At 43.5% G+C, this 22,842-nt stretch overlaps 1 protein-coding gene and 1 long non-coding RNA gene across 3 annotated transcripts in view; one reads left to right on the top strand and one right to left on the bottom strand.

Annotated features, from left to right (window-relative positions):
* adkb (adenosine kinase b) overlaps positions 1–22,842 on the bottom strand; it is a 119,709-nt gene that overhangs the window by 75,978 nt on the left and 20,889 nt on the right. The window lies entirely within an intron of this gene.
* LOC125022901 lies at positions 195–8,490 on the top strand. Its single transcript, XR_007114500.1, has 3 exons — positions 195–1,253; positions 4,758–4,877; positions 8,381–8,490. It is a non-coding gene; the product is annotated as an uncharacterized LOC125022901 (long non-coding RNA).

The following is a 22,842-nucleotide window of genomic DNA, read 5'->3' as shown; positions in this document are numbered from 1 at the left end:
AGAGGAAAACACGTCCCTGAAAAGCAAGAGGGTTGCGATGCCGCACGGGTGTAGCTCGCTGCAGGCGAGGCGGCGCTAAGTATACATTATGTTAAGTGGAGAATAAGCCCGGCGTCTCTTTTTCGTTTGGCTTCCATTTAGGCAAAATAACCTCACCCACTCCCACCCACCCCCCCTGAAAGTGGCCCCAGGGCGCCCGGGTAGCTATTAATTATGACATCTCGTGGTTGCACTCGGGGAGCTGACCTAGGCCTTGCTCCTCAACATCCAGCAGCTGCCACTCTTCACTACGGAGGCTTCGCGTGGCAGCTTCCAGGAGGGCAATTACGCAGCCCAGATGAGATGAGGCGGCTGAATGTTTGGGACTTGAGTGCTCAGGCTGCCATTAGCACTGTAAGCTATTACATTCCCTCTTCTTTCTTTTTTTTTTTTTTCTTCTCTCCTCCTCCCGTCTTCTCCCTGACTCGCTGCTGTATATTGATGAAGTGGTAATGGGACCTCTAGTTAGATATTCCCCCTGTAAAAACATTGTCTTGTTTCTGGTCTCCCTCAGGGGTCAATGTATTCTCCCGGAGTTGCCGGGAATCATTTCAGCTCTATTAATGATGCAATTCCAATGCAATTCAGATCTACTGAAGACGAGGCACAGTGGACTTTTTTTTTTTTTTTTTTTTTTTTTTTTTTTGCAGGGGAGTTGATAGATGACGGCGCCCGTTATCCTGCAGCTTGACAACAAAGTGGAGCCTCCTGCGCCGGTCGGCCGTCGCCCGTTTCCCCCCCCCCCCGCGCCGCTCGGTTCGATCCTCAAAAACGAGGACGGAGCAGAAGTCTCCGTTCTCCAACGCTTCACCTCACCGGCGGGTTCCTCTTGAGGAGAACATGACCGTGCCTAATGATGGTCACATTAATTATGGGCTTATCAACCTCAGCAAAAATTCAATAGGGCTATTTATAGAGGTCTGAAGCAGCAGAGGGGGCGAGGAGCGGCCTGTGGCAGCCTCCTCCTTCTCTTCGGGAGCCAGGGGTGGAGGCTGGTGTCTGTGTTTCTCTTTACAGTGCAGTTAAAACAACTAGCAAACATCTGTCCATCAGGGCCTGTCATGGCAAGCGCTTTTATATAAAGCGCTGGTGGAGCAGAGGGCCCTCACCGCCGGCGCTGACATTGATGAGGTCTGGCAGCTTCCATTAAATCACTCTTTCCTGTAAAGTGCCAGGCATCAAAGCAACCAGCCGAGGATTTTTCACTCAATCAGGTAACACGCGAGCCACCTCTCCACCTCCCTACCCTCCTCCCTGTCCTCTCTGGGGCTGGAGCCTTCTGGTCAATAACTCCAATCAGTTCAATTTCATGCACAGTTAGCCGTGCCGGGGCGCTAGGGCAGCGCTCGCGTCGGGGGCCGCGTACGCTGTCGTCGCTGCTGTTGTTGTTGTTTTTCTTTAATTTTTTTTTTTTTTTCCTCTTCCCTAGGAGGCTTGATAAGTGGGGTGGGGACCTGCACTGTGTAAAAGTGGAGACTAGCCAGGGCTAGCATGGTTGTTTTAACTCTGCCTCAACACGGCGGGCTCCCTGCCAAGCCATTAAAAGTCTCCGCGCTCTGCTTCAGTGACACAGCTAAAAGAATAGAGAGCGGCGCGAGAGGGAGAGCTGTAAATGATCAACACGATAATGAGCTGATTATCAGTCAAAGGCATGGATAAGCTCTCTCTCCAGTAATTTCCTTTCAGATCAGTCAACTACATTCCCCTCTCTGTGCAATCAACACTCAAACGGGGCGGGGGTGGTGGGGGGAGAGGGGGCATAGCATGTAGCCTGATGGGAAACCGGCCCAACGTCGGCTTCAAATACCCGAAATCCTTGTTGTCTTCTGCTCAGCGCCTGGCTCGTCCCTCGCTGACACACCAGCGTGGTGTGGAGGCATGTGTATCACTTCTCAAGTCTGCTTTTGTAATGGATGTTTCACAGTTGTCATGCGGCTTTAGGCTCTGGCTGCAATACAACACGAAGCTGACTGATGCTCTGCTGAGGCCTTAATACAGTGTACAGTCTGTCTGTCTGTCTGTCTGTCTGTGCACGCTGACTCATTTTCTACTGTTGTGAAGCTGTTTATGTAACAACAAAGGTTGTTGAGGACTCTGAGCTTCTCATCAGACGGCAAATTTTAAAGTCCTGTTCCTAGAAATCATGGTCGGTGACTTTTCCTACCGATCAGGCGTAACATTATGACCACCTGGGAGTTCAGGTCTAGTTGGGTGGTAACAGTTGGTTCAACGTTATTCACTTCTCCCGTCGGCGTAAACGCTCCGTTCTGACGGAGCGATACGGTCCCCTGTTTTTCTTTGCGAGCTCCGCAACGGGATAAGGACTGTGAAACGCTTCCTCATTAGACACTTCGCACTAAAATACTGCGCAAATGCAAATCAATTTGCATCAGCCACTGCTATGCAAATACACTGGAGGCCACAACAAGATTACATAATTAATCAAGAACCAGCAATTTCAGAGCTGATTTCCACCCAAGATGGCATTTGTGTTATTTTAGTGCATGAAACAAAAAGCCCGTGGATAAATGATGTACCCCAGCTCTTTATGTTTTCGTTTATTTGGGTTGGGGTGGAGATGGGGGGGTTTCTGAAAGTGGCAGCGAAGATGCAGGTGTTTTGTCCATAATTGGTCATTTAAAAAATATCCATTTGCATTTTTTGCATATATTTTTGCATTTTTTATTTTTTTTTTGCACTGATTGCCATCTTTTTTCCAAATTCAGCCGTGCAATTTTCTGGTGCTTTCCAGCAAATATATTTTCCGTGCACCGCCTGAATTTAAATACGTGGCTGGCAAGAGCCGCCGCAGGTGAAGGCGGAAACAAACAGTTGCCTCTTGCAGACACTGGAACACCAGCCCAGGGGAGTGATGTTAGTGCGACGCAAAAAAACATCAAAATAAACGCAGGCAGCTCGCGTGTCCTCGCACAAATGTGTCTATGTGTCAGGGAGGGGGCAGGGGGTGGAGGTTGAGGGGGGGGGGGGGTGCGGGTGACAGCTCCCGGGAACAGCCCCTCGATGATAAGCATCAAACTCGATGACGCGCCGACACACTCCATAGGTTCTGATGTAAAACGCGACAAGAACGTCCCCAACAGTATCTCTGCACCCTCTTCAGAGAGCTATCAAAGGGCAAGTTCACTGAGCACACAAAGTAAACCCCTCCACCCCGCCCACCCCCCCGCCCCCCCCAGACACACCTAACACATCTCACTGCAGCATCTTCGCGCTGCATAGGAATCAGGGATGTGTCGCTGTCTCCAGGCACCGACTTTATCTAAAAAGGAAACACCTGATTTTTTTTTTTCTTCTGGCTCCTCTCATTCCTCGCCTCCCTTGTTAAACACACAACCTTGATTTTGTTTCTGTTGCCCGGAAGGGGTGAATTATTTACAGGATAAACAAGGCGATGTTGTTTCAGTCAGTCGGAGCCCAGCTCCCCTATCGCAGGGAGAAGAGAGGCAGACGGGTTTACCTGGCAGGCATGAGGATGACGAGGGCTGAGCGCCGACACACAAGCCAGGGAGCAGCTTCACAATGGTGGGCCGTACAGTGATACTTATCTGAGGGAAGGGGGGTGGAGAGGGGAGGGAGAAAAAAAAAAAGTGCCTCCATACCAGATTCATGGGCTGGGAGTCCCAGACTGTCCTCTTTATCTGCAGAGACAACGGCGACTATAAAAGCGCATGAGCTGATTTACTGAGTGTGCGTGAAGTGAGGACGGGGGTGTTATTAAGTGATCATAAAGTGGCATTTGTGTTTGCAGGGGTGGCTGCCATACAAGGGGGTTCAGAGGGAGACGATGATGAGGGGACCTTTGCGGCTAAAGCCTCTAATCCCGTCTGTGGTCCGTGGGCTCCAGCCGGCGGGGGGAACAGCTGTGCAGCTCGGCCCCTGCGTAGGTGAATCAGTTCTGGGCCCGGCTTCCGCGTCTTTTTCCCCCCCCACCCGCGCTTGTACGCGGTACGGTGGATTTGCACGGCGCTTTTGATCTCGCAGAGGTGGCACAGACACCCCCACCTCACCCATCCTCCGAGCACAGTGACAGCCAGGGTGATCCGTGCTCCCGAAGAGATTTCTTTTTTTCTTTTTTAAAACATACGGCAAATGACAACCCCGGCTGAAGGCTTAGCACAGGTCAGGCCCGGCTAAATTCAACGTGGCAGCGCAGAAAATGCACTTCGGCGTAGACAGCGCCACTGGGAGAAAGTGTTTTTTTGCGCCGTCGTCCTACAGAAACTTTAATCCTAATCTTCCGCTAGATCCATTATTGGAAAAACAACACACTTCTATGTGGCGTAATAGTAGTTTAGGAATATATGCAAAGTAGGTCTCTACGCATAAGCAGCTTAAAAACCTGACACAAATTCCATTAATGGTGGTCCCGCTGCATTATTTCAGCTTGTGTTTTTCGAGGAAACCGGGCCCGGGAACAGCTGACTCTTCACATTCATCAGCGGGGACCAGACAAAACAGCTGTGCTCCCAGCGCGACCTCTGACCCCCAGTCTGCACGTCTGCAGCAAACTTTGATTCCCGTTTAACAGACTGGTTCACTCCTGACAGGGACACAATGGGAGGATGTGATTCGGCCCTTCGGCGCAGATATCGAGAAAAAAGAAAAAAAAAAAAGGAAAAACATTCCTAATGTCTTTTACGCACTGTAGCAAGATCCCACTTATCATATTACTCATGCCTTTGTGTCCTTTTCTGCAGGCACAGAAGTTTCTCTTCATGTTACCAGCTGGAAATATCAGCGACGAGCGTCTCCGCTTACTAAGCTCGCCGGTGTAAAGGCAGTTTGTGTGCAGATTCTGTGGCCGGCTGACTGCACAGGTAAGCAGAAAATAGCTCTCAGCGCCGGCCTGACCTTGAGAAGGATGCCATTCAATCAGTGAGCTCACCGCAGTAAAGGGCCTATCATTGCACTAATAGACTGAATCTTCCTCTCTGCCCGGATCGCGGACAATGCATGGATGACTTCCTCCTGCTTGACAAGTTAAAGGGGCAATTTATTCAATAAATTAAACAAGGGGAGGGGAAAAAATAAGCCACGACGAAAGAAATCCCGGTTCGGAGCGAACGTGCAGTGCTGCTCGCCTAATATAATTTTCACTTTATAGACATAACAGAATTGGATGATGGCAATTGACAAAACAGTTAAAATGCAAAAAGGCTGAACGGGCCCCGTGTTCTCGTCACCGAGCGCGAACATCAGAGGTGGAGAACGCGCTCCTTATCTGCTCCACAACATCACCCAGTCGGAAGCAGACGGAGTCAAAGCAATAAGGAATGAGATTTGAAAACAGTCGCCCGCTTTGAACTTTGCGAGGGGTTTGCGCGATCAAATTCCACCACCTGATCAACCCGGCGGCTTAAAACAAGTTAGGGTTTTTTTTTTCTTTTTTTTTTTCTGACGGCTTACAGCGAGAGGGAGAGGCAGAGAACAAGCTGGAACCGTCATAACTACTGGCTGCTGCAGTGCATCGTGACAAACAACGGAGGGAAAGAGAAAAAAAAACAAAACAAAACAAAACTTGGGATTTATTGCTCTGATAACCTTCCAGATTCCTTCGGCTGGTGCCGCATGCCAGACAACTCCAACAGAGTTATGCATCATTAATCCCCGTGAACGCTGCCAGTGATAAATAATGCTCTGCGTCCCTATGAAAAATAAGGCAGTTATTACCGAACCATAAAGAATGGTATTTGTGTCATCACTCCGTGCAGATAATAATAATAATAATATGAAGATTCGATGTTTCAGGGATTCAAAAGCGCTCTGACAGCGACAGTGAGCAGTGTATTTGGGCTCTTATCAGCGCGCTATTGGAGAGATAAATAACGCCACTTGAGCCGAACAAATCAAAGATCTTTATATCCGTGCTGCTAGCAACACCGCGCAGACACTGAAGCTATCAAATGAAATAGAAAAAATAAAAAAAAACGCTTGGTATATAGTAAACTAAGGTAAATAATGACTTATCTTTGCAATTATGTGCAACGCAGCGGGCAAATAGTGGGTAATAAGTTAGAACACAAAAAAAGAAGAGAAAAAAAAAGAAAATGTGTCTGGAAACCTGTTGCACGACATTTTTCCCACAAAGAGCCGCTTATTTCACTCGTCTGATAATTTCTCAAGGCTCAGACTTGAATCCCGTCCAATAAACATAGTAATACTATATCCCCTACAGGTGTAAATTCTTGGTGGTTAAGCAGCGCAAAGAGAAACTAGAAGGAACTCTGTTTGATACGGAGATGTTTCCAGCGCCAGATGCTGTGGGGCCCTCTCCTGTGAGAAGCCGGGCGAAGATCGCTTACTTTCCTATTGAGAGTTGGAACATAAATTCCAAAAACCCGGCTATAAATCAAATATAAATTTTCAGCTCCCCTCACTTTTCCCGGGGAACGGCTGCAATAACAATGTCATTCGACTCTCGCCTGGTTACCATTAATGCTCTGGATTCGGTCCACGCTAATGATTCGGCCCCGTATCCTGTGCGTTTTTACAAACCCCGCAGAAAAAAAAAAAAAAAAAAGAGAAGGGAAATATTACTGACCTATTTAATGCTTTGCAGGTTAAGAGAAGAAACTAAGGTCTGTGGGAGATGCTCTTTACATACAGAGTATTTCCACACTCGCTCGAAATGGATTCTCCTTGCCAGGTATAACACCCCGCGCGCCAATGATTTTAATATACCAAAACTATGCCACTGCGACTTTAACATCTTTAGACAGCAAAGTTTCTGAGCCAGAAGAGGAGGACAATGCTCTCCAGTTAAATCGAACGAAGAAGAAGAAGAAGAAAAAAAAAGAGTGATTTTTATTTAGATATTGCACCGCGTGCCAACAAGCCTTTCCCCCTGCCAAAAACCAGAATTCGATCTCATTCAGTCTATTTTCTCCTTGAAATCACAGTCGCATAATATTCTTTAAAAACTGAGCCCGAGCCAAGAGTGATTCACCCGACTCCCATCCCACACACACACACACACACACATTTACTGGAAGGGCCACATATCACAGTCTGAGCAGTTTTTCATAACCCAAATATATACAGTCTAGTATCAGGATCCAATTCATATATTTGTTTCGCACAGTGTAAACAGACTTTTTAATTCCAGTGGAACCGTAACCTCAAAGTGGAGCACAGCGAGCAGATTCTGGTTACAGAGCCTTGTTTGGAGAGGGAGCCGTTCTGGGTGAAGCACACTTTACTTTTTTAAGCAAAAAGCAAACCAATTTCACTGCAACACCTGCACCCTTCTGCCCTGTTGGCTTTGGCGAGGCGGATTCAATGAGTTTTTCCGCCAACACTACAAGGCTGTGTGTCTGTAAGAATCTGCACTGACAGAAGGCTTTTAGAGAAGAACCAAGGTCACCGCTACAATAACACAGCGCAGGAGATCTGCTCGGAGCCAGGAGGAAGCACTCCGTGTCTCTCTCACACCCTTGAAATAAAAACCAATGAGTGCAGAACGATACTAAGTTCAATAAACTTAACTTCACTCCGTAACCCCTGCAGGAAGATTAAATAAGCAAGAGGAAAGCTGTGCTTGTACTCACGGTATTATACACTTAAGTGTAAATCAACTGTGTGATTAAAAACATCTCCATCATCGCAGCGGAGTTTATATCTCGATAGTTGCGGGCCTCAACGCCTAAGCAGCGCGGCCGTAGTGTTTGTGTAATAGTGTTACGGGGGCTAATGCCGCACGTGCGCAGGGAGGAACATCGCCACGCAGCTGCTTTCAGAGCGCGAGAAAACACATTTCAAGGACAGAAAAGCAAGCTGACCTCAAGGTCTAAGAGCATCTTAATGCACGGAGGACTAGAGAGGGCGGTGTGTTGTCATTCAGACAAACACAATACGGGAACATAACACGCAGCAGTCGAGTGTTAAATGCAAATAAAATACAGGGAGCATGTGAGAAAAGGAGCTATATGTTAATTTAAAGCCCAATAATTTCCCGATAAACCTCTTAAAACACAAAACACTCCATATTGGACTTGACAGGGACTATTTTCAGCTGCGTATTAATCCGCATTCCTTGCTCAACCGGGTATTTACTACAGCCATGTGCGACTAAAATAAACTATGGTGGCTGTGCCTATCCTAATGAGGGAACATATCGTACCACCCAGCGCAATGGTGTGACTCATTCAGGACATTTATAGCCAGGCTAAGACCCCACTATTATTTGGACAATTTGATACGGGTCACCAAATGCTGCAATTTCCCTTTAAGATATGCAGCACATGTCGACAACAGTGAGGTCTGATGAGCACTCTTTGCGAATATGTGTCTAATTTGTTTGTCTTTTTTTTGTGTGCTGCAGTTTGTGACACGGAGCCTCTTGCCTGTTTATAGTCAGCTCTGCGAGTTGTACACAAACCGCCAAGACAAGAGTTTGCAATGGTGACGAAGAGATGCAGATGGAAAGACACACCTTCTAAACACGTAATACATGCACGGTTCACGGCCACAAGATTAAAAACCACTGACAGGACAAATAAATAACTTTAAAACCCATCTTGTGACAATTCAGTGTTCTGCTGGAAAACTTTTGGTCCTGGCTTTCATTCATGTGGATGTCACTTAGACATGTAGCGCCAAACCAAGACCAGGAAGAACTCAATAAAACATGAAGAACAGTATAAAGTGTTGACCTGGCCTGTGGGATGATCCACAGAGGCTCAAACCACTGGTAGAAAAATCCTGCAGCATTTCACCAGGAATGTCAGTGCGACTTATTGGGATTTTTTTTGTTGCATGTCATCATAGTGAAGGGAGGTTAACATCCTGAGACCCTGCGTCCTCATATGGGGACATTAAGTTTTTGGTTTTATTGCAGCTTATTCTGCTTCATTTAAACCCATTGTCCTTGTCAGTGGACACTTTAGTCTGCCATCTACTGGTAGCAACAGTGGGTCAACACACTAATTGGTAAAAACATCGTATCGGATTCATTCTACAGACGATCACAGGAGCTACAGCGTTGCTAATTAGCAAGTACTCGTTTGAGGACGTTGGGACTTCATTGTTTGCAATTCTGGTTTTGCTCAGCTCAGTTCAGGTAATAAAACAAACAGATTTATATTTTGTTACATATTGGTGAGTTCATTATAATATAAATATTGAAATAATCCCATTGTCCACATGTGAGGCCATTGTTGTTTTTTCAAAAACTACTACTTCTTGTTGAAAGATGATGCTAAGTGTTTACACTTCTTAGGTCCTACTCATCACAAACACCTTGGAGAAATTAAAAATGCATAAAGCTCGGATCTCAGGAGGTTAAGTTATGCCACATAATACACAACAAACTGATTATGTATATAATAAATACATAAAAATAAACCTTTTAATAACTAAAAACAGACATTTTGTCATCAACTAAAACTAAACTGTGCATTATTAATGTCTTGTCTATGGTTGATCCTGGTCCACATACACATTTGTTTTATTAAAATACTAAAAAATATTGATAATATAAATATAAATTTTGATTACAGGATTAAGCAGATGTGCCAGTGCACCGCATGATGTGACAACTGTCTGGTTTTCAAGTGCAACTTCACGAGTGTTATTTAGCTTTATTGTGTGTTTGTGGATTAGTGTTGGATTGCTTTCTCTTTTTATTCCTTTTAATGTCTTTTTCTGTGTGGATACAAAACACAAAGCGCCAACGGCAATCCAAAATACAGTCACAAAGCACCCTTTTATTGCGAATGAATCGCACGTAAAGGAGTTTCTATTTTTCTGGTAAGTCACTTTTAATAATTGTTAATGACGGGAAAGCCCCTGCATGCTTCTTTTATAAAAAAAAAAAAAAAAAAAAAAAAAAGGTTGTCAGAGAAATCGCTAACAGCTGCCAGCCACAGGAATTCAGAAATGCCAAAACAGCACTTTGTGATTGGCATAAGGAAGTTACACCCACTTTGTAATAATATGTTTCTCTTTGGTGAGGTGCCAAATGGGTTGCTGCCAATGCAGACACGACAGACTGATCAGATCATTCTGTACAAAAACACCAGACCAAGGAAAACTGTAATTATTCGTCTGGGGTCGAGGTTAGGTCGCAGCGACGCTCGCAAACACAAACGAGATGTAGCTTATAGAACAAATCTAATAACCGCGACCCCACTCAAAAAGTCACTCTGATGAAAATGCTTTAATTACAGCAATTTGCCTTTACGTCGTTTTAACACACTGACATGCACTTAGTAATGGAACACATATTTAATGTTAAGGAAGCGAGTGGGAATAATTTTATATTATTTGAAGTGATTAATATTGGATTTATTATTTTATTTTTTTGTACAGTTAAGCAGCGTGACACTACGCCTGGTGCAGCGCTTCGATGAAATAAAGGCGAGCAAAAGAGTGACTGTGGTCGTACATCTTCCTTCGACTCCACCACACCTGCTCAGGTCTGTCTGTAATAACCCGCTCCGTCTGCTCTGCAGGTGTACTGCAGGTATTTACTCAAGACCCATTTACCACAAATACATGCTACGGTCTGTTATACTCCTCCAGCAGCTCTATTTCTTCTTCTGTCACCGTCAGCCCTCCACCTTTCTTCCCATCCCCTCCCCTACACCCAGTCCCGATGCTAGCCTTGATGATACATTTACTTTCCATAAATCAATTTCTGAAACTCAGCAATTACTTCGCAGGAACAGTGTGTCAGAGGAAACCTGTAAGTCAGAAGGTCCTGAAGCTGCTCAACGGTCAGTGCTGTCACTTCCCGTCCGCCTGCTTCAGAACACAGTGAAGGAACTCGGCGGGTCAATAATAACCGTCTCACTGCACTACAAGGAGCACATCTTCTCCAACGAGAAAGAAAGAAAGAAAGAAAGAATAACAAACTGACTGTGACATATGCGCTTTGCAGTTTCCAAAATTAGAGGCTTGAAAACACTATGAAATATACAGTATACAATTTTGCAACCGCTAATTATCACTATTAATTATAGACTCCCATACGCTGCAACGGACACAGTATATTTAATAAACAAATTATCTTTGTCTGCTATTTCATTTAAGTTCATTTAGGAAATTACTGCTTTTATATCAACAGAATGCTTCACACATCAAGCTGCAGAAAATATATATTTATATATATTAAAAAAAAAAGAAACTAACAGCTCGTTTTTCTTTTTTTCCAGGTATAAAACGAGCTTCTTCCCTCTGTGCGTTATTTCATAGAACAGTAATGTCACAAATCACATCGATTTCACTTCTACCCAAGTTATAATCAGGTTTTTGAAGTGTTTTATTTTGGCGTTTGGGCATGTAAACATATCCCGATGAGACCAAAGTCTTTAGAAACCCAGTTATTCTAGCTGAGATACTAAGAAAGAAACCGAGATACTCTTAGATGCATGCATATTATTACGTATCATTCCTAAATATGCATGTGCTGCTTCTTCAAAGTGACATAATATGAACACAAACACATTTAACTTTTGTCTTGAAAGAACAAATTGGTATTATTGGTAGTTTAGATGAAAATCCAAACATATTAAAGACTGGAGTGATGAGGACACTTTTCCACAAAGGAATATTACTACGGTCTAACGTCAAAAGCAAAAGAGAAAATGGCTTTGAGCTGTCAAAAAATGTGTTGCTGGTATTGACATGGGCTTCCCTGGTTAAATGAGCGCTGAACCGTGACAAAGAGACACACGTTGAATTCAGGTACGCTGCTTACGTCAGCGTTTTTCATGAATTCATTTGCAGTTTTTGTTGTAGCGGCAACACACTAGGGGATGTACAGACAAGTGATGATACTACCGTGACGTGTCAGTCCTGAAATACAACTAAAGTACTGCTGAAATGCATTTGAAAAGACATCTATCAGAGGAACGGTCCAAATCCTCTGGACAGGAGACAATTAACAACTTCACCAAACGTCCTGTGGAAACAGGGAGAAGGAGGCTGCACATCAACTACCTGATAAAGTTATTAGAGCTTTAGCTGCAGAGAAATACCTGCTACACTGTCCAATCTAACGACACACTGTGTTGTACTATTAAATGCTACTGATGGTGCTGAGTTGCTGCATGTTTTTATACAGGCTATACATATCTGGAACTCAATATAATGTAGCATGAGCTGTCAAAAGTTTGGAAGCAACTTCAAATTGGTACATAAAAGATCATAGTTTCATTGGTATACTTTGTATCAAAATAAACATTATTATTAAATCAAGAGTATCAGAAGATATAACTATCAGGTATTTGAGATTCTTCTTTTTTCAAAAAAATCTCCTCTGGCTTTAACAGCAGCATGGCACATACGAGGCATTCGTTCCACAAGGGATATTTGTATGCAGACTCTCAAAAGTCAAAGAGTTCAAGTGAATAATGCTTGATTTGTTTTTTTTTTTTCACCTTTGCACTGAAGTTGTGACTCTTGCAAATCTTCTCGACCCTAAAACTCAGCCCTTCTTTTCTTTTACTGACACTTATTCTGAAATGTTCCAGTAACATCAATGTTCACCTAAAGGTAAATTGAGGAAAATGGTTCATATCAGTAAAAGCCAAGTCTGATCATGCAGTAAATACATCCAAGAAGACATAGAAGATTTTGAGAAAGACATTGACATAAACTTGAGGTTGCTTCCAAACTTTTGACCTGTAGTGTATGTGTCCAGGTCAAGAATATAGATTTTATTGTGGCATTACTTTCTGCTGTGTTTTTATTAGCGACGGCATCAGCGACTTCTCGGCGTCGACGGCGTCATGCAACCCCTACTGCGCACAGGAAGTGACTTGCAAGAGACTACTGAGCAGTAATAAAATTTAGCGAGTGGTAGCGATGATAAATGAAAAAACCTTTGGCAAGGTAAACTAATCTCAACTTTGACGCGAAAAGGTTTGAGGCGACGAAAAATTGGGAGCGTCTGATACAGTTGATTTATAACACGGAGCATCCCAGACTGCACGGAAGCGCCGTCCTACCGCCGAATCCTCTGCGAGTGTCTGGTATTGAGTGTTGATGTTATTTTCTTTTCACACACAGAGAGAGCAGTGAGGGGGAAGAAGAAGAAGAAGAAGAAGAAGAGCTAGCGGTACTTTTTCTGTTCTGTTTGTTTCACTGGGAAACATTTAAGACCTACGTAACCGCAGCCAAATTGTCCGTGCTTGCGCGTAAAGGCCACATCCTGAATGCACTGGCGCGCATGGTGAAAACCCATTCACTGTCGCTGCATCCGTATTAATGCCCCTTCAATGACTTTGTGAATTAGGAAGCGATGCTTCCAAAGACGTGCAGTATTACCACCAAGTGACATACAGCTGAAGTTCCTGGAAGACCCTTGAGACGTAAACTGCGATGTGATTTTCAGCTGCTCGTCCCAGAGCTCCTTAAACAGCACCTTTCGAGAGCAGAGATTTAATTTCTTTACATGTTTACCTCTGCTTCATACCCTACCAGCCCCGCCCCTGTAACATTTCCCTCCTCTCTTCCTTCCCAGGAGACAAAGCAGGCAGACAGCTCTAATAAACAGTGGCATGAAGCCTTACAGTGAAGGCGTATGCCGAGGCAACCGATGTGATCAATTATCGAGTGGCCGATTCTCTTTAATTAGAGGGTTTAAGTATTGAGTTAGCCTGGGTGGGAAGCTGAGAAGCAGCATGTAAACCAACCTCATTACACTGCAGTGATTTACCTCCCAGGAGCTGTGATCCACGCAGTGTTTACACCATACATTTGTTTCTGTGGTAACATATCGAGTGGAGGAATGGCTTGGTGACAGACCCAGTTTTATTCCCCCTCCTCTCCTCCTCTCTCCTCTCCTCTCTCCATTTTCTTTCTTTCACTCTCCCTCCCACTCACTGCTGAAGAGGCTGTCACACTGGTTTGCCTTTTGTTGTGGAGAGTCTGGAGAGGTAGCACAATGTGTCCTAGTTAAAGCAGTGCCCCATCTGCCCGGCATAATTAGACAATTATGCTGGAAGGATCCGTCATTAATTCCTTTGTGGTGGCCAATTTCGCACCACAAAGAGGTCTCAGGTTTAGTTTTTCTTTGTGGATCTCTGTTCATTTACCCCGGCCCCCGTTATCGTCCTCAAGTATTGATACTGTGGCGACTTGGGGCAGGAAAATATTCTCCTGCCAATATTGACTGGTTTGTACTGTTGTAGTGAAAGGGCCAAGGGGAATATTGGCTGCTGTCTTGTGCAGAATAAAAACAAGCAGCAATGCAAAAACACGGGCAGACACAACAAACAATCATAGTTAATGTATTGAGGTTAGGTACACTAATGAAATATGTATTATGCGGAATGATCCCAGTGTTGCATTGTGGGGTGTATGAACTAATCGGAGTTGGAAAACCTTCATCAATTTTTAAACGCCAGTGGTTTTACCTACCAAAACACTGCCAATTAAACCAGAAATTGGTTCATTATATCCGTGATTAAGAGATGAAAGGCTTACACATCACTTTTCATCATCTGTGTGGTACAAACTCACACTTTAAATTGAACTGACTAATACGTACTGCATAAAGGTATTTACATAGTGGTATCATAGTGGCACAAGTATTACAGACAGGTTAGAGCTTCAAGTGTTCAGATATATGAAATGCAAAAGGCTAAAATGTTAGCATGCTTTGTTATATGCTAAAAACGTTAGCATCATATGTTATGCACTAGTTAAGTTCAGCATTTTAGCAAATATCCAGTTTGTACTATTTATATAGTCGTATAATATTACACAAATACATTGTTAGGATTATTACAGACAGATTACAGCTACAAGTATTCAGTTACTTAAATGTAAAAGGCTAAAATGTTAGTATGCTTTGTTATATGCTAAAAACGTTAGCATCATATGTTATGCTAGTTGAGTAGGGTCAGTATTTTAGCACGTATGCAGTTAGAAGTATTTATATAGTGGTATAATATTACACAAATATACTTTTAGGATTATTACAGCTTCAACTATTCAGTTATATGAAATATAAAAGGATAAAATGTTAATATGCTTTGTTATATAGTAAAAACATTAGCATCATATGTTATGCGCTACTTAAGATCAGCAATTTAGCATGTATGCAGTTAGTTGTATTTATATAGTGGTATAATATTACACAAATATTCCTTTAGGATTATTACAGCTTCAAGTATTCAGGCTATGTTAGTATGCTTTGTTACATGCTAAAAACTTTAATGCTAGCTAACTAAGATTAACATTTTGACATGGGTGCAGTTAGCATAGGTGTATTTTAAAGGTGCATCATTCTGCTTCTGCTGCACAAAAGCAATACTTCACAAACCTGAATCAATTCCCGTCGGTACATCCAATAATTCAACTGACACACTATCGTTACTATCCGTAAATCTGGGCTGCTGCCACGGCTAAAAGGTCAATTGCTCGTCAAGACATTTAACTTAAAAGGAACAAGGCACAATTAGGGATCCACTGACCCCATACATGCATTAAAATGTTTCTTCAACTGTTTCTTTTATTATTTGATTCATAAACAACAACAGTAAACCTATACATACGCATTTCTTGTGTGAGAAAGATAATGTTTAACCTGAAGTCGTATTGAGTTCGGTTTATACCCCTGCAAAGGCTCTAAAAGGAGTGAATGTCATGGCCCAGTCGAGCTGGTGGCTCAGGCTGGTCTAAACGTTCATACTTTTGTGCACTGGTATGTTGGCACAGTTGCGTAATTATGCCGCTAAAATGCAAGTCAGCGGTGTCGAGTTTACAATTACTTTTACAGAGAAGACCCTTGAATAGATTTGTAGGAGGCAGAAGGAGGGTGAATTTTCTGTGCTTGTTTGTCCACTGAGGGATATAAAATGAATTTTGTGACCAATCATAGCTGTTGCAAGTCTTCCTTGTGGCAACTTGTAGTTAAATTTCTGGAGGAGGGCTAGGGCATAGATGCTACACAAAAGCATAAATCTAGTGTTAAATGGACTATTCACTTCTGCATGGCGGAGAATACAGCTTATTGATTTACCACTGGTTTCAGTACTCCATATTGACTGACTCAGAGAACCGAGGAAAGGTAAGATTAGCGCATCCGTATTGACAATGAAAGATCGAAAAATCCCTTTAAAATTATTATTATAAAGCACGAAACTCCCGGTTCCCCCGAAATGAAATAAAAACGAAAAAGCTTTTGCACTACTTCCAGCCAAAATATTACCCTTATGACACTGTATCTGTGATGTCCCACATCTTAGCTTACCGCTCACAGTAAGAACAAAGCGTTTATTATGTAGAGAACCGTGCAGGAGCGAAGGAGGGGAGCGATTTCAGACAGAGTGCAAGACATCACTTCAGCCCTCTATTCAACTAACCAGTCTTTACACTTAATTACATGGAACTGGCTGACTGAAGTTCCACCTCAGCTTTCCATCCGCTGCTGGCTGCAAGTAAAAGTACCAACAGTAAACTCCCTATTGAACATATGCGTTAAGTGCCTCGCATTTACAGTGAGTAACTCGGCTTGACAGAGACAAGTGGGAAGATATTTTACAATGTAACTCAAATCTGATTAGAGCGGTGATCTAATCAGCCATGAATTCATCTGTGAAGACAAGCAGGCAAAGAGAAAATCACCGCAGAGAATTCTGTATAATTATCAAAAATCTCACAGCGGTACATTAAAATTCTAATTACGACATATTATCTTAATTGCTAAGGAGATGCAAATCAAAACAAGGTTAACGCTGCTCCCTTAACATGCAGGCGAACATGTGGTGGGAACCTCTTCAATATTCACTGAATCAGCTTGACTTGTTCGACATGAGAGGCTGTCATTTTGTAATGCTTCCCCCTCTTAGGGGTGATAATCCTAGCTGAGAGCACAAGCAGCAGTGACGCAGTCGCGCAACAATAACACAGAACAAACATCTAATTGCCGCGCATTCATTTCCTTTTATTGTGTCATACAAAGCTGGTGACAGCTCATCGCTAGCTAACTGATGTTGCAGCCCGGAGAAAATCATGTACTTCCAAATTGTCAGCACTTCAGGAACTAAGAAAAACACCTTGTCTTAAACAGCAATCATGCATTTTTTTTGGGGGGGGGGGGTGTAATAGTTTCTGTAATTACTTCGTCTTCTGCAAAGCAAACCACAAAATCTGGAGATAATAAATTTCGCTTGTGGTTATAAATGCAGACACATATATACACTGTGCATGAAAAAGGAGAAAGAGTAAAAAAATAAAAAATAAAAAAAGTTCTTAAGAAACTGCAATTCCCATGGTACATGACAAATTGCATGCCATAAATTGTATGTGACAGGTGCACACTGTAACTCTGCAAACATAAGACAGCCGGATGACAGCAGGCACAAGGGGTAATGGTGACAGGAGAAGAACATGCCATTGAACATGGATTTATGGGAAGGCCCAGAGTGAGGCGATCCATCAGGGGAGTCATGTGGCATCAAACATGGCCACGTTTAGGACATGTCGAAACTGAGACTTAAGAGGGGTTATTTTTTTTTTTAAAAAATAACTCAAAAACACGTGGAAATGAGCAATTTGATGGTTTTTAGCAGAGGGAAAATCTGTTAGCTCCCACAAAGGTGATTTTAAATCCACGGCAGGCTTTTAATTGGAGTAGTTATGCTTTGATAGAGCGCTCCCATTTCTCCGGAGGTTCTCGCAGTAAGGTAATTACAGTATGTGGCAGCTTTAAACTAACTACAGCCATTTCTGAAACATCAGATCCCTGACAGAAAATAATAAACTCGAGGTACCCCGTGTTTTCACTAAAAGATATTGAAGTTTCTCGAACCAATTTGCTTTGGGGACGGCGGTTACCCACATACCGTAAAGTGAGTTTCTCTTACCCACTTTCCTCACCCCCAAAACACACACACACATACACACACACGGACTCAAACACTTCCATACCCTCTTTTCCTTCGCAGGACCGAAATAAATGGAGACCCCGGGAGTTCCCTTTGGCCGCGGCCCTAGCAGCCCTATAACAGAACCGACAGCTCTGATCACTCCTGAGAAAGCAAAAGCTGCTCAGGGATCGCTTTACAATTCTCAGGGGCTCGGATAACCTGATCTTGAACTGATCCCGCGCACTGATCCTCTGGTATTGGGTTAGGAACGTGTGAAGGGGCCTGTTGAATGAGCTCGCTGGATATCAACATCCCCTGCTCTGTGTTGCCGCGGCCCCGGCAGATTGTTTGACTTGATTAGTCTCTGCCCAAGTGTTGGACTACCCAAACGCCCGAGCCCTCCAGACACCGGTATCAGTGTGTCGGAGGGAAAAGTGTTCTCCCAAGTCTCAAGGTGGAGCCCATTACCTTGAGTGAGAGCACTGTAAGTTAATAGGATTTGCTCCCGATCAAGAGACTGAGCTATTTCCTGAGGCTGTTACAGGCCGAAGCACAAAAATAAATGTTCCTTTATTCAACACTATTAAGCGTCGCCCCCCCCAACCCCTCCAAAAAAAAAAAAAAAAAAAAAAAATCCCCTCCACCAACCACTCCGACCCCACCCCTTTCTTTTTCTCCTTGTTGGGATATCTGTTATTGCTGCAGGAGGTTGCACCCTTCCCTCTCCCCTTCGCTGTCTTGTTTTTTTTTTGTTTTTTTTTTCTTCCTCCTAAGCAGCCAGTAAAAGTAAAAGGTTAGCACTTTTTGTCTAAAGGAGCCATTTGTTCAGGTGAAAATGAAACTTGCATGGTAAGCAGAGCCAGGCCTGCGGTTGGGACGGGGGGCAGAGGGGATTCCAGATTAATCATATGGACTATGCGGCGTGAGGATATTCATTGAGGAGTAATTTCCAAGGGGCTTTATGTAATGTATTCTCCCCATGAGGTAAAACCTTGTAGCGGCGCGGAAGGATAATAGAGTAAGAGGATCATATAAAAATGTTTGCTGCTCCAACCTTTCACTCTGAGCTTAACCCCGACCTCAGATAGTAATTACAAAGTTAATTGCCAACTGATCTGAGGAGGAAGCTCCATCGAGCTCCACCGCAGATGTCAACTGGGCTTAAGAGTCTCGGTCTGAGGTGCAATGGATCACAGATTGCTTAATGTAAGTTAAAGTATTGAGGCAATTAGCAGCGCGGGCTTGTGCTCGGTGATAAAACGTATAGCAAATAAATTATACAGTTATTATTTTCACAAAGCCCAAAATAATATTGAAATGAAACTGCGTATTCCCTGGAAACAACAGCATCGGAACTTTACAATGATATTTCAGGAGGAGTACACCAATCAGGCATAACATTACGACCACCTTCCTGATATTCTGCGTGTCTAAGTAACAGAGGAGAAGTTAATCACTTCTCCTGTCGGTAGTCATAATGTTGTGGCTGTTTGGTCGATACTTAAATCTTGTGACACCTCATGAGGGCATCATATCTTATTGTTTTTTGACAAGATTCTCCCAAATTATATTTGATAATGATGATAACAAAAAAAAATGTTAGGGCTAGAGCTGTAACAAATTATGCTAATTATGTAAATCCAATCATTTATCGCCATTTATGGGAAAATCCTTTAAAGAGAGACCCAGAAATACCCAGAAATATGCATATTTTGACTGTCAGACCTTCTTTGCACCAAGAATGAAACTCAGGAAAACACTTTTGTCGTCAACAAAGACTCTAAAGAGCACCATCGTCATGCTAGCTGTTAGCTTTTCTAGCCTCTGCACATTGTATCATTAGGCAAAAGTTTGTTCTTCCTTCACAGACAGTCAAAATATGCTCAAATGAAGAAATGTTTGTGGAAAGTTTAATGACAGAAGCCAACAGTTAGTGGAAAGCTGAGGATTAACGGCAGAAAATAATTCCACATCCACTCCACCGCTTCGGCAAAATCACTGAAACATTTCACAGGGAAATCTAATTAATAACTAACATGATTAGCTGTGTTTGCATATCTTGATAAAAGCCATAACAATCCACTGAATACCTGGTTAACTTGAGCATGCGACTCGCAAACAAATGCCCAAAGAGATAAACGAGAGAAAGGCTCTCGTTTACACCACGCTGCTGTTATAGGTGATAATTTAATATCGTGGTTTAATGATGGCGAGAAAACTCATAAAGAGCTCTTTAACGGTGTGCTGAGCATTTGCTTGATTATTTATGGGTTATTTTGAATACATTTGCCTATGCTGCGGTAAAAATAAACAGCTATAAATACTGTGATTCCAGCCTTGTCGCTCAGCCCTAATTTTTATTTTTTTTTTTTATTTTTAAACCAAATAGCCCGTCGCTCGACAGCGACCGTGATCCTTTGGCGCGCGCTACAACACGCGACTCAGGTCCTGACAGCTCGAGACAGAACATAAAGCACATTAGACTATATAATAAGCCTCCGCGAGTGAAGAAGAAAAAAAAAAAAAAAAAAAAAAACAGACAGATTTCCTCTGGATTTGTTTAAAACCTTAAGAGAGAGAATAGCACTGGGCGCATTTCACGGCAGATCTAAGCACAGCTCACTCAGGAAAACCTGAATGTCTTCAGTGAGTCAAACAGTTAAGTTGAGCCGGTGCCGCCATAAACCCGGTGGGAGAGCTTGGAATAATCTAGGCGATGTTAATGATGCAATTTATATGTGAGGGGACCGGTGTTTGGCAGGCTCTTTCCGTCTGAGCGGGCTGCACAACCCAGCGAGCTCCCAACACCCCCTGCTAGATGGAGGGGGTGGAGTAGGAGGAGGATGTCAGAGCCCATGTGAAAAGAGGGAGCGAGCGAAGCACTGATAAGAGCCATTACTATTAGTGTCTGTCTGTCACCTGCTGTGCGTCATCCAGCCTTCCCTCTCTCCACATGCGCCCCCATCCCCGTCGCTCCATCCCCATCCGTTTTCCTGAGGCACATCACTTCAAATTTGCACTCACCTACACATTTTTTTTTTTTTTTCCATTCTGTCAAAGATACACTCGGCTGGCTTGAAAAAACGAGCCGAGCTGCACTCCGCCGAAAGGAAAAAAAAAAAACCACCGTGAGCTTTGTTTCAAAACAGTTGTGAATTAGCGAAGGTGCAGACAGCTGCCAGCATTTATCCGATAAACAAAATAGCTATAGATGAAGAAGGGAATTGGCACCGGAGGACATGATATTCTAGACATACTGCGTCTCAGTTTTTCCGAGCCATCACAAAACCTAATTTGGTATTTCATTTATTACTTGGCGCGATGCTACATCTCCTTAAACTTATGAACTCGGGAGAAATGAACAGTAATTGCAGGCTGTTCTTTATTTTCTTAAAACCTTTTTAACCAAAATATTTAAAGCTGTTTTTCTCAGTTGCTATGCAACACTTCAACCGCAAGAGTGGGAGCATGCTGAGAATGTGCCAAATAAATACTACTGCCACAGACAATCTGTGGGGAAATATGAGAGAGGGGCATCGTTCAATAATCGCATGAAAACGTCGGAACGGGTTGTGTTGAAAAAAAAAAAAAAAAAAAATGCACAATCATCCTTTCATTCTGCAGCTAACTTGACCTGTGTCAACAGACGATTCCAACAGAAAGCTCATTTAACGAACCATTGTTTACAGTCTGAAAGGCTCTCCGTCATGTGAACGCGTTTTTTTTTTTTTTTTTTTTTTATCATCGCTCCGCGCGAGACATTCAAGTGCCTGCTTTTAGCTGCCGGAGCGCGGCGACGTGGCAGCCAGGCGCGAGTGTGTCCTGTGCAAAATATCTTTCTGTAATTTGACATGAGAACGCTGCCAGATATGTAGACAACTGTCTGTTTCACAAGTCCTTTCAGATTTCACTCAGAGCTCGCCTGGAGCCTGGGCAACTGTACAACAGCCGAGCAAAAAAAAAAAAAAAAAAAAAGCAAGCAGACAAGCCAACGGTGCAGCCTTTCTTCCTGGAGCCTGGAACCAAGAACTTAAAGCAAGGACACGTTATGCAAGATATCACATTCAATTCCACTGCCAGCCTCTGAGGCCAGATGATACACACTGAGTGTGTCTGTCTCCCGAGCCCTCAATGTTAATCAACACTCTTTCCAATGCATACTTATGAGTTGCAATCTACTCCCCACATCTTCCCTTTGGCGTCTTAAATTAAGTCACAAATTTGACGGCAAATTAACTTCAACAGGGACAGTAATATGTCACCTATATGGCAATCTGTGCCACTTCTCGCTGGGGCAACGGGATCTCGCGCAAACCGAGGGGGGAAAATTAAATCAAACAAATTATTTTCTCTGCGAAAGTCAAACGCGAGAAGGACTGCGGCACGAGGCAGCTAATTCCTCCCGATGACAAAGTCTTGCATAATCGCCCAGTCAACCTTTATCCTTGTGATCACAGGGCTTCAGATTTAAACGCACGCCGGCATTAGCCGTGACACACAGTCACAATACAGTCGGGGTGGGAGGAACACATGCTCGGAACGGTGCGTGCGCGCAAAGGGGAGGTGAATGTGGAACCAACAGAGATCTCCCCACTTCATCATTGAGTAAATGGCACCGCAGACATGAGCCGCGACTTCACAGCTGCCTCATGGCGGGTGACATTGAAGCCCACGCATGAACACATCGCTCATCAAAGCGAATGAGGCGTTCTTTTCGCTTCCGCCGCTCGCGCCGAGGAAAACAATGGCAGCCCCCCTCGTGTGCGCACTTGCACACCTGGAATGTCTAGAACGAGTGGAGATGGGAGCGAAAAACAGGAGGAGGAGGAGGAGGAGGAGGAGGAGGGAAAAAAAATCCATTTGGTTTCATGCATCTCTCACAAGAAGCTTAACAGACTGTGACCTTTCACTGCTTCGTAATGGGAAGGAAACGACAAGACCCCGGTGCCATAAAACGGCTCAG

The sequence above is a fragment of the Mugil cephalus genome, chromosome 16, assembly GCF_022458985.1.
Source record: "Mugil cephalus isolate CIBA_MC_2020 chromosome 16, CIBA_Mcephalus_1.1, whole genome shotgun sequence".
Lineage (NCBI taxonomy): Eukaryota > Metazoa > Chordata > Actinopteri > Mugiliformes > Mugilidae > Mugil > Mugil cephalus.
The sequence above is the reverse complement of the archived record's forward strand: the minus strand, read 5'-3'. Positions and strand labels throughout refer to the sequence as shown.